General features: G+C 43.9%; 1 protein-coding gene across 1 annotated transcript in view; it reads right to left on the bottom strand.

Moving 5' to 3' along the window:
- LOC125739605 (NACHT, LRR and PYD domains-containing protein 12-like) overlaps positions 1-12,687 on the bottom strand; it is a 728,681-nt gene that overhangs the window by 539,716 nt on the left and 176,278 nt on the right. The gene's annotated exons all lie outside the window — the stretch shown is intronic.

Genomic DNA, 12,687 nt, shown 5'->3' on the forward strand with positions numbered 1-12,687 from the left:
AAACAAGGCTCCAAAATTATCGGAGGATTACAGGCCTGTAGCACGTACCTCTCTTGTGATGAAGTCACTTGGGAAAATTGTGTGGGGTGCAATTGTAAATAAAGTGCATGGAGCCTTGGATCCGCTCCAGTTTGCACACACGTCAGGTAGGGGTGTGGAAGATGCAACGGCCACCTTATTAAATTCGATTTTTGCACATTTAGAAGGTTTCAATACTTTTGTGCGACTAATTTTTAGAGATTTTTCTTCAGCTTTTAGTTGTATTCAGACGCATATTTTAGCAGGTAGACTAGAGAATGTTTATAATCTTGATCCTGGCTTGATTGGTTGGTTGATGGACTTCTTAACTGGAAGATCACAACGTGTGAGTGTGAATGGAGTTTTATCTGATGATCTTTTCTCTTCACTGGTTCCCCTCAGGGTTACATTCTTTCTCCACTTCTATTTGTGCTGTATACTAATGAATGTCGAAGTCAGTATGCGGGGCGGCATGTTGTGAAGTTTGCGGATGACTCTGTGATTGTGCCTCTTCTTAACAGAAAGGTCCTTGACCATGGTCCTGTTGTGGAAGAATTTTTTGGTTGGTGCAAGTCATCGTTTGTGGACATTAATACACGAAAAACAAAAGAGATGATCATAGATTTTGGGAAGAATCCCATGGTCACTTCCCCAGTGATTATTAATGATTAGGTGATTGAAGTAGTGCAGCATTATAAATACCTTGGTATTGAACTTGATAATAAATTGACTTTTGAGTATCAGGCAGATGCAATATGTAAGAAAGCCCAAAGGATGCATTTTTATCGTAAGCTGAGAGGTTTTAGGGTAGAGAATAGTTTTATGAAGATGTTTTATTTGTGTTTCATTTAATCTATTTTGACCTTCTCCTTTTTAAGTTGGTATGGGTCTCTAAAAGTTAGAAACAAGAATAGATTAAGGAGTATTGTTAATACATGTAGCAAAGTTGCAGGATTAGACCTAAATGACTTATCGGCCAGGACTTTGGATAAGGCCCGGTCAATTGTGTGTGACCCTAACCATCCCTTATTGAGGGAGTCCATGCTGCTTCCATCTGGCCAGAGATATAAATTACCAGACTGTAGGGCAAATGACTTAAAAAAAAAAAAGTACCATTGGTTTGTTAAATCATTGTGATCTTTAATTGTTTTTTTATTGTAAAAAGAAGAGCTGGCAAATTATGGGGATGAAGAGGTGGATTATCTTGTCACACATTTTGCCAGTTTGCTACATGAGGAAGAGAAATAGAAAATTCCACAAGAATGGATGGATCTAGGGGGCAGCATGGTGGTGCAGTGGTTAGCACTGTTGCCTCACACCTCTGGGTTCGAGTCTCCGCCTGGGTCACATGTGTGTGGAGTTTGCATGTTCTCCCCATGTCGTCATGGGGTTTCCTCCGGGTACTCCGGCTTCCCCCCACAGTCCAAAAACATGCTGAGGCTAACTGGAGTGACTAAATTGCCCATAGGAGTGCATGTGTGAGTGAATGGTGTGTGAGTGTGCCCTGCGATGGGCTGGCCCCCCATCCTGGGTTGTTCCCTGCCTCGTGCCCATTGCTTCTGGGATAGGCTCCGGACCCCCCGCGACCCAATAGGATAAGCGGTTTGGATAGTTATATTCTTAACATTCATCCAACAGCCACTCTCAAGGTTCACCTCTCAACAGTCAATTTAAAGGCTACATTAAAGTTCTATTTTATTAGCAGACCACTGTCACTGAAAATGGATGGATGGATGGATATATATATATATAATATCTGGGAAAATTCTACCTTAGCATATACTTATGAAATGCAATTAATGTCGTCAGTAAAACTGGTGAAAATATTTTCTTTGTACTTTTGTCAGTTAATTAAAGGTTCATGTGAAGAAAATTTAATAGATTTTTGCTTTATTGCGTTTTAGGAAATATCCCAACTTTTCTGGAAATGGGGGATGTAAAAACACAAAAAAACAGATCTACCAAATTCAACAACAGCTTCCTGCCTGAAGCTGACATACCCGCCCCTGATTGGTGCTTGCCACTTTAACTTCCATCCATCCATCCATCCATCCATCCATTTTCTGAAACCAATTAATCGCAACTGGGGTCATGGAGCCCATCCTGGGAACAATGGGTGCAGGTGGGAACCAACCCTGGGCAGCTGCCAACACACCACAGGGCACACACACACACACACACACACACACACACACACACACGTAGGGTATACCTATCCTCATGGGGCCCACTCATTCACTTCTATGGGAAAAATGCTAACGCTAACTATGACAACCTTAACCCCCACCCTGCCCTAACCATAACCATAAGTAACCAAGCAAAATACAAGAGTTAGCAGTCACTGATTTTTATAAAGTAGTTTTCCCTTATAGGGACCAGGAAACCGGTCCCCATAAGGAAAAAAAACGGATATTTATCACGTTATGGGGACATAACGTTTTTTGAGTTGAGTTGTGTCACCCTAAGGTTTGCTAATGCCTTTTTCAAGTTTGGGCAGAAGCTAAGTCAAACCCTAATAACTCGCTAATTGAAAACCAATGCTATGAATGCTGAACAACATTTTGGCAGTCGAATCATGCCCATCGCAAGGGGGCTGATGCAGAGAAGAGCTGCTGTCCCAGCTAGATCGTTTAAGTGGCACAACGACTTGGTTCAGTTTATGTGAAGACATCAAGAAGGCAGTTGAAGTTTTTGGTAAGACAGTGGACCAGCGAAAGATAGAGAGGACAATTGCAAAGGGGTGCTTCACCAAGTAGGCCAACTACCTTAGTAGGAAGGCAGGGGCCTTAACGGCGTTGGAGCTCAGAGAAGAATTTGCCAAACTCTCTGCTGATGGCCGAAAGGTCTTTGAAGCCAATTAAGACTTCGGAACTGGGCTGGTGGCAGAGCATGGAGCCAAGGCAGGTGATGGTGAAGAGGTTGTTCTTAATATGGAGCAAGATGCAACCCTTAATAAGTTCACTAGTGATTGTGAAGAAAGGTCTGATGAAGTTAAAGCCATTGTTCAAACCAACTTGTGGACCAGGTATGGACAAGAAATGCTAGAGGCTGCTTTTGAAGAAGCAGAAAAAGCCTGTAAATATGTGCACACAATACTCGTAGAAAGCTTTAACTGTGCAGGCTATGAAGTCCACCTCGCTGTAGTGGAGAGGTTAAGCAAGGAAACCTCCAATGCGCTGTTAGCCTGGGAGCCCTGGCTTCCAAAAGCAGAATAAATCAACTTTCACAGGTGAAGCAAGGATTTGAGAGCAGCCTACAATAAGCTTGAAATGAGAAAAGCTGAGTTTTCCATGTCGCGGAGGATTGCTGAGGAAATGTAGTCTACAGAGGTGAAGCCAGTTGTAACTGGACAAATAGCACCAGTCGTGCAGCTCAAACCAGCTAAGCTGCCCACATTTAGTGGCTGCAAACGAAATTTCTACCGCTGGAGGGCAGACTGGGAAAGCCTTCAGAAGTAGAGTGAACCAACCAGCTCACCAGAGGTCAAAAAGTTCCAGCTTCTTGACAGCATAGATGAGAGGACTGTTAAAGGTCTCGGACTGCCAACATACAGTACAGCACAGCGGATGACATCTTCAGAGTGCTGGCAAACAGGTATGGGAATAAGTACTCCATTGCTTTAGAAATAGTTGGAGAACTAGAAAAAAAGCCCTCCTGTCAAAGGACCAAGGAAGGTAGTAGAATTGATCCAGACAATGGAGAAAGATCTCGCTGATCTCACCGATCTAAGGAGTACTGGTGCTGTTAAAAACCCTCTTCTGGTAAAATCCATAAAAAGCAAGCTTCCAGAGTTTGTGAAGAGGGACTGGCTTGTGTTCATGGTCAGTCCCAGTAATAGTGTTACCCAAGACAACCATTTCGACATGCTTGTCATGTTTCTGAAAAAGGGGAAGAGAAGAGAAGATCTTCGAGAGGTTGGAGCACCTAGTGAACTGAACTTTGTGATCAAGAACCCATGCAGGTTGGACTAGGATTACTATATTTGGTGAGACGAAAAAGAGGACGTGTTCAGGGATCAGAATATTAATGAGTTTTCATGTTCACTGGCTAATCAAGTAGCAGTTCTCTTATGAATATTAATGAGCTTTTCTAACTATTCAGTAAAAAACGTCACGTTTGGGGAAACCTTAATGTATGGTAATCATACAATTAACTCTTCTTTTACAGTCTACACACAATTGACACAATATACATGTACACAATTCATTTTCAACAAAAGTTACAAAACTTCAGCTAAAATCTGATAAACTTCAAGCAAATGACGTGAATCACTTTTCACACGAAAACAAAAAAGTGTCAAAGTACAAATGGTTTCCAGAAGTTGACGATACTCGTGAGCAGCGTGAGATGTGGGGATGCACATACCATTTAATAAACATTTAGTGCACGTGGGCACGAGCCGTGCAGACGCTGTGTGACGATACTGAGTGGCTCCCATTTATTGAAAATTGGTGCCTTTTCTTTCACTACGTACTCCACTGTAACTTGCAACATTGGGTCATATGGCTTGCAGCATTACCCGGACAAAACCGCCAATTTATGAAAACCACCCAGACACCCGGACAGGGCACCAAAAACAGGATGTTTGCAGAGAAACCCAGATGTGTAGTAGCCCAAGGTTGGACTGGCGCAGTTAACCCCCACTGGTTGCGAGTTTTGTCTCCAGTACTGTTATTTCCTTTATTGTGGTGCAGCAGGTTATTTTCAACCCTCCTGCCCAGTGAGTCTGGGAAACAGCAGAACCCAGCAGGGAACCAGGAGGTCCTATTGGGGACTGTTATATGGCTTAGCCCATCCGACTAAATAACTTTGGCTGTTGGTCTGCGATGACCTGGGGTGCACCACAAGCTAAAGGCTCTGACAGACTCTGGCACTACCAGGAACTTCATCGATGTCACTGCATGTGTTTACTGTGAGTTCCCTGGTCACCCCCTCATCCTAGGTTACCCCTGGATTCAGCACCGTAACCCCCATATATTCTGGAAGATGGGGCAAATCCAGAACTGGGAATAAGTCTACTAATCATTGAATCATTTCCTTCCAAGATTCTGTGGCTAATCCACTCAAAATCCTTCACCTGATTAATCTTTTCTCTGAATACCTTGATCACTGTGAGTGTTTTAGAAAACATAAGGCCACTACACCCTCATCATACCTCTGACTGGGCAATCGACCTCCTACCAGGTATATCCCCACCTCAGGGGTGCTTCTTTTCTCTGTTTCCCCCAGAAAAATTTACTATGGAGGGACATATCGCAGAAGTTTTACAGAAGAGTCATATCCAGCCCTTCTGCATTGTCAGTCAAACCTGGCTCCAAGAACATTATCTAAGGGTTCCTCATTTAACCCTTCTGAAGGGTAGAGTGGTAGCTGCCCTATATTAGGGTATGGAAACCATGGTGAAACAGGCAGTGCAGACAGAATGTAACCTCAAGCTCAGCACCATTCTGTCAGAGTCTTTCATGTCTTCTCCCCGTTTGGCCAGCAGGCGTCATTGTCCATCCTGTCTTCTGCATTTTCAGCCTTGGTTGTGTTTTACCTGTCTTTCTTATTCCCCAGTGTTAGATTCTGTTTCTTAGGTTCCTTGTTTGATCTCGCAGTGCTTTGAGTTAATTATTAGTGTCACCTGTTACTTGTTCTTTTGCCAGTCCTTGTGTGTTCTACCTGATTGCTCGTTGTCCTGCACCCTCCCTGATTGGTTAATTGTTTCATATCTCACTCCTGCTGTGTCATTACCCAGTTTGGTTGTGTATTTAGGTTCCTGTCTTGGTTCAGTTCCTCAGTGGGTCATTGTATGTCAGTAATGTATGTCATGTGTATTTCAGAAGGTGTTTCAGAATATTAGATGGTCCCCTGTGTAGTCTAAATAAAATAAGTTAAGTTAAGTTAAGTTAACTACAGCTACTCAGTGCTGTCAGAGTCTCCTGCATGGGGTGGGAGATGTTATCCAACAGGAATGACAGCTTAGCCACCATTCTCCTGTCACTCACAATCTCCACCAGGTCCAGAGGGCATCCTAGAACAAAGCTGGCCCTCCGAATCAGCCTGTTCAGTCTCTTCCTGTCCCTAGCGGAGATGCTACTGGCCCAGCAGACCACACTGTAAAAAAAGCCTGCTCTGCCCTTTTTTGTAAAGTGCATTTGTGTTATGTGTCCAGTCCAGTTTATTGTTCAGATGAACACCAAGGTACCTGTAGCTCTCCACAGCCTCGATGTCCATACCCTGCATGTTCAGTGGTTGCAGTGGAGGATGTTTATACCTGCAGAAATCTACCACCAGCTCCTTGGTTTTTCCAGTGTTGATCTGGAGGTAGTTCTGCTGGCACCAGTTCACAAAATCCCGGGTCAGTTCTCTGTACTCCTTGTCATCCCCATCAGTAATGAGGCCAACTATAGCAGAGTTATCAGAGAACTTTTGCAAGAAGCAGTTTGTGGAGTTGTAGGAGAAGTCTGCAGTGTAGATGGTGAAGAGGAATGGCGCCAGAACCGTTCCCTGTGGGGCCCCCATACTACAGACGACCCTGTCCGACACACAGCTGGTCAGTTACAGTAGTCCTGGATCCATGTGGAGAGGTGATGATCCACTCCTGTGTACTCAAGCTTGTCCCTCAGGGTTGTGGGTAGGATGGTACAGCATTGAAGGCACTGGAGAAATCAAAGAACATGATTCTCACAGTTCTCCCAGTGGTCTCCAGGTGAGAGGGAATGATGTAGGAGGTGGATGACAGCGTCATCTACCCCAATGCCAGGCTGATAGGCAAACTGAAGTGGGTCTATTGATGAGTTCAGCAGAGGCCGAAGCTCTGCAAGGACCAGCTGTTCCAGGGTCTTCATTAGGTGTGATGTCAGGGCCAATTTTTGTAATTTGTTCCCTGCCTGCTTGCTCCTTTTGTTGGTTTGTTCCCTTGACTTTTCTGTAGTCTTTGTTTTTCCTATTTTTTTTTTTAACCCATCATTGTCTGTTTGTTTTGTAGTGTTCCTACTGTTTTCAATTTCAGTTAATCAACCCCTGTGTCCCAGTGAGCCGCAAGTGGATCGTCCACTTATTTCCCCGCCTGCACCATGCCTCGCCCCTGTGTCAAAATCTCCTGAGTCTCTGACAATTTTCTTCAAAGAGGTCGGGTGCAGAGACCCTATTTGAGGGCTATGTGTGAGGGTGCATGATACTTCAAAAAGAAATTGTGTAGATAGTTCATTCTGTGCTTGAAACACACCTCAGTCATTCCAGGGGAAAAGTAGTAGGAAGTCAGAATGGAGATTGAAGGAAAGATTGTATATAAACACCTTCTCTACCCTATCTCATCAGACTGAAAACAAATATGTCTATTGAATTTGAAGAATGGTTAGTTAAGGAAGTTACTTATAACCACATTTTATGGTTCCTTGGTCTCACCTTGTTGTCATACTATATGGCTAATGGTATGTGGACACCAGCTTGTCCACCATCTCATTCTAAAACTAAGGGTATTAATATGAAGTTGCTTGGCCCAATATTACTAGAGTAACCTCTATTCTCCTGGGAAGGCTTTTTTGTCATCAGGTCCCTTTCTATGAGCTTGTGTGGCCTACTACTTCACCATTAGTTGAAATCATTATGATCTATGATGGGGGCAAGTAGAACATCACCAACCTCTTCTGTAGAATCACCAATTCTGCTGCTAATGCTTGTTGCTGGAGATTTTATGACTGTGTACTTTATTGTATACCTCTGTCAACAGTGGCTTAATTAGGTAATTCACTGAGATGTCAGAGTAGGACTGGAAACATTAAATCTTCCTAAGAAAAATCAAATCAAGACTTTAAGGCAGATAATCATTTGTTTAAATTTGTCAAGATGGGACTTGGAGGTGGAATAAGGAACCAACGACACATTAGGCAGAAGTGGGGTTTATGGGACACTGGAAATCAGAGAGAAGAATGAAACAAAGGGGCAGTGAGGGCACCTGCGGGTTTGGCTGATATACTGGGATATACTGTTGGCTTGAGCAGCGGCAGTACAGGAGCTGGTGAGGATGGGACAGGAATGGATGGAGAGTGGACAAGGTTAATGACAATAGGGCCATAGGTATGAGGGGTTGGCACAAAGGGCCTGTGGTCATCAGTAGATATGCCAGCAGTGGGTCTGGGGGGCACTGACAGGGTCCATGCCCCTAGTGAGCCCTCTGAGATATGGAGATATGGTCAGACAGGTTCATGTAGGAATGCTGCTGGGCAATTGGGGACACGGGCCTGGTGCAGGGATCACCAGGGTTGGACTCAGAGTGATGGCCAGTGGATCTCATTCCAGGGCATCCACTGTGTCTTAGCTGGACTTGTTGAGGGGGTGGCTTGTAAGATAAAATGGGAGAAGTAACTGCTGGCAAGATGGACGCTAGCGAAACTGATGCAGGCGAGGCAGCTGCTGGTGAGATAGGTGCGGGCAATGTGGCCTCCTCTGGGCCCGGAATCTGTGACTCTGGTGAAGTAACCTCCTATAGGCCAGGAACCTATAACTCTAGCAAAACGGCCTCTTCTAGGTCAGGAACCTGAGACTCTTGCAAAGCGGCCTCCTCTGGATCAGGAACTAAGGACTCTGGAGACGCAGCCTCCTCTGGGCCCAAGACAGGATCTGCTGGCACAGGGTCTGGTGAAACTGGCCCTGGCAGACCAGGGTCTGATGTCACAGGCTAAGCAGGAGACAAATGCAGAAATAATACCCACGGTTGCTGTCGCACACTTAGCCTATTAAGCCAGGTGGTGACCCAGAAAACAGAGGAACACACTAAGGACTATGACAGGGACTACAACATTGAAGAAAGAACTGGATGACCAGGAAAACCTCCTGGAGAAACAGAGAAACGACAAAGCAAGACCTTGGCAGGGACTGATCCTGACAGTATTTCTTGATTTCAGCTTTATTGCCTGAAAAATAGTGATACAAATAGTGTACTGAAGTACCTTAAAAATTCCATGAATGGCTGGCATGCCCTTCTTGCTGAAAAGTGTGAAACAACAACCAACTATTTTTGTACACAAAAACTCATGAAGTGAGAGCAGCTGGTCTAAAGTCCTGAAGGGAGCTGGAGCGCCCTTTCTTTGGAACAGTGTGGAGCCGTCCTCCATTACTGCTTATCCTGTACAGGGGGGTGGGGAGCCTGGAGCCTGTCCCAGGTGGCACAGGGCGGGGGACACAATGGATAGGATACTAGTTTATAGCAGAGCACAAACTCACACATACAGACTCACACTAAGGGCAGCTTAGAGATCCCAATCGGGTGATCATATGTCTTCAGTTTCTGAAGAATAAGGAGAAAACCCACATTGGGAGAACATGCAAAGTTCACACACAGAGTAGGTGGGACAGGAAACAAGCCCAGAGCCAGAGGTTACATTGAGACCCCACACCTCCCCGCAATCACAGATAAAAGAAATGGATTCCTTGTTGTTTCACAAATAAATAGACAGTTGGTGGTAAAGCATTCTGCTACAGGGCTGCTATATTATGGAATGGTTTTCCAGGCTGTGTTCAGGATGCAAAATCAGTCTGAGTCTTTAAATCTTCAGTTTACCTTACCCACAACTTAACATTTAACGCACCATAACTATAGCTGCTGATGCTGCTGTACATGCCATTTGTATTTACTATGCTTGTCCACTAATATGTCGACGCATGTTCTGACCACCCATGCTCTCCATCTTCTTTCCCATATGTCCGGATGGTGCCTGGGATGGGCAACATCTGAGCTGAAGTCCTGGATCAGTCCCATGATATTGGATGTAACTGATGAAATGTAGCATTGTAGGTGCAGACTTCACTTAGTCTAGTGCGGAGAAATGACTGATTTGATGGACTTTGGCATGACTTGATTATAGTCTACGTCTTGCTTTTAGCAAGAAAGCCCACTCTTGTTCGTATAATGTTAGCATGCTCAGGGGGGTTGGGCAGCCAGTTGGTCTTGGACCCCCAGAGGTTTTTTTTCTCCCTACTTGGGAGTTTTTGGTTCCTCTCCTCCACTGTCATCTGTCTTTATTTATTTCTTTGTCTTTCCATCTCTCTGTTCTCGCACTGCTCTCTCATTATGATGTTGCACTGTATAATAACATACTCATGTACTGTAAAGCGCCTTGGGGCGACTGTTGTGAAAGGCACTATATAAAAATACATTGAACTGAATACTTTTAGGAACTATTTCAAGTGGTATTTTATTCAGAGCCATGCATGATATGAATTTTCATTTTCAAGAACTGTTTTGGAATTCATGCTCACTTCAAGAATGTTACCTTACAGGATTTATCTGTTTCCCCATCCTTTACCTAAGCAGACATGATCTCTGTGCCATCAAGCAGACATGCTCACATTCACACAGACATATGGTATATGGATAAAAGTAATGGGACACCTGGCCATTATACCTAGAGGAAATTCATTCAAGAGTTCATCCACCCTTTGCAACTGTAACAACTGCCATTCTTCTGGGAAGGCTTTTCACAAGATTCTGGAGAGTGTCTGTGGGGAGTTTTGGCCATTCCTTCAGAAGAGCATTTGTGAGGTCAGGCACTGATGTTGGACGTGAATTCCTGCCTCACAAACTCAATTCCATTTCATCCCAAAGGTGTTTGATGGGGCTGAGGCTATGGCTCTGTGTGGACCAGTCAAGTTCTTGCACACCAGACTCACCAAACCATGTGTTTATGGATCTTGCTTCTTTTCTAATCTTTAGAAACAAATGGGAGAAACTCAGAGGGAATTTCAGCAGAGAATTCAGATGAGACACAAGGAATTGTGTTTGTGTTTCTACTGCTAGAGGAGCTTCTCTTTCTCCCGCTGCCTCCTGGCCTTTCACATTTACATGAGCTGTTTATGTCAGTAGCCTTTGAATCTGTTTGCAGTGGAACTACTGGTGTTTAATATTATTTTGCTCGTCACGTTGGTCTATCATGTTGATAATATGATCATATGAACATAAACAGGTAGACATTCAGTCGTGAGAATGACTCAAGTATTGGTTTCCACAAAGTTTGCTGCTTCAGTGGTTGTAGATATTTCTGTGAGATGTTTCTATGGTATATTGAAGTATAATTACAAGTATTTCACAAGTGTCAAAGGCTTTTATTGACAATTACATTAAGAGCCAAGAGCCAATATTTCCAGTGATGGCCCTTATTTTTCAACACCTTTGCAATTCGCCCTATAAAGGGCTTGCTTGTATTGTTGCAGGCTGTCATACCAGCCACCTTGAAGGCTTCTAATCCCATGCATTTACGTTTGTGCTCCAATCTGCAACACTCCTGTTTGTAACAGCTTCTGTGATCATTAAACCTTGTGTCACGGGTCACGGTCGAGCGAAGCCTCGATCGTGCGGATCGGCGGGTAGGTAGCGGGAGACAAGGCGTAATCAGGGCAAACAGGGGTTTATTCAGGGGATCCGGGGCAGGGAACAGAAGACGCCAACTAACATCAATGACAGACAAAGCAAACTGGGGAGACCAGGACTTAAATACACGAAACAAGGCAGCAGGAAACAAGACACGACTGGGCACGATCAGGAAATCACACGTGGGTAATTAGGGGGCGTGGCACACACGAGGAGCGGACGGAGCGGGCGTCACACCTTGAGTGTCTAGTGGTTTTTTCAAAGGAGCTGTTTCATCTAAAATATAACTAAACACTGTATTGTCAGTCATAGTGACTTCATTGACATTTGTGCTAGACATGTAGTTCACATTATTACTGCATTAATAAATCGTAGGGAATTTCTGTCATTTAGGCGACGTGTTCTAATAATCTTCTCTGCCATAGTCAAAGAGGGTGGCTCCATCATGAAGGTGAATAGAAAATAGTCAGAGAAGGACTTATTCAATGAACAGACAGGTACAGGATGAGCAGAAACTCCGTGAGTAATAATCAAGTCTAATGTATGACTGTGAACATGCGTTGGTCCTGTTACGTGTTGGTAACATTCAACAGAGTCCAGGAGGGACAGGAAACTGTTGCTGAAGGCATCAGTCTCTCTGTCCACATGTATATTGACGTCTCCAAGTAGTATAATGTTCTCTAAGTTAATAACTAAGTTGGATAGAAGTTCCCCTAATTCTGTCAGAAACTAAGTGCATGATCCCGGGGGTCAATATACTATAAGAATATAGACCGGCGGGTCGGACACCATGAATTACCATTGCTTCAGATGTTACTTGCAGTTAAAAACAGCTGCCAGGCTACCGAATTAATTGGACTGATATTAAGTTATCCATACAGGAGCCGCCAGTGGAACTTTTAAATCTAAGTCTTGGTCTAATAATATTTGCAATATTCTTTCTATGCTCACTCAACTCTGTTTCTAAATAGTTGCTAGATTTAGGGGATGCCGTGTGATGGTAAGTCAGTAACATTCCCAACCTAGATGACTAATCATCATAGGGTATGCTCATGTATATGCTTATGTTCAAGGTATGCTTACGTACAAAGTATGCTAATGTATAAGGTATGCTTACATACAAGGTATGCTTACGTCCAAAGTATGCTTACGTATAAGGTATGTTTACGTACAAGGTATGCTTACGTACAAGGTATGCTTACGTACAAGGTATGCTTATGTATAAGGTATGCTTACTTCGCAAGAAAATTTATACTGCCAAGAGAAATTTCCTTCAGCAAAATCCATTTCTCCCTGTGGGCCCCTGGAGGATGGGC

Source organism: Brienomyrus brachyistius, chromosome 4 (genome assembly GCF_023856365.1).
Source record: "Brienomyrus brachyistius isolate T26 chromosome 4, BBRACH_0.4, whole genome shotgun sequence".
NCBI lineage: Eukaryota > Metazoa > Chordata > Actinopteri > Osteoglossiformes > Mormyridae > Brienomyrus > Brienomyrus brachyistius.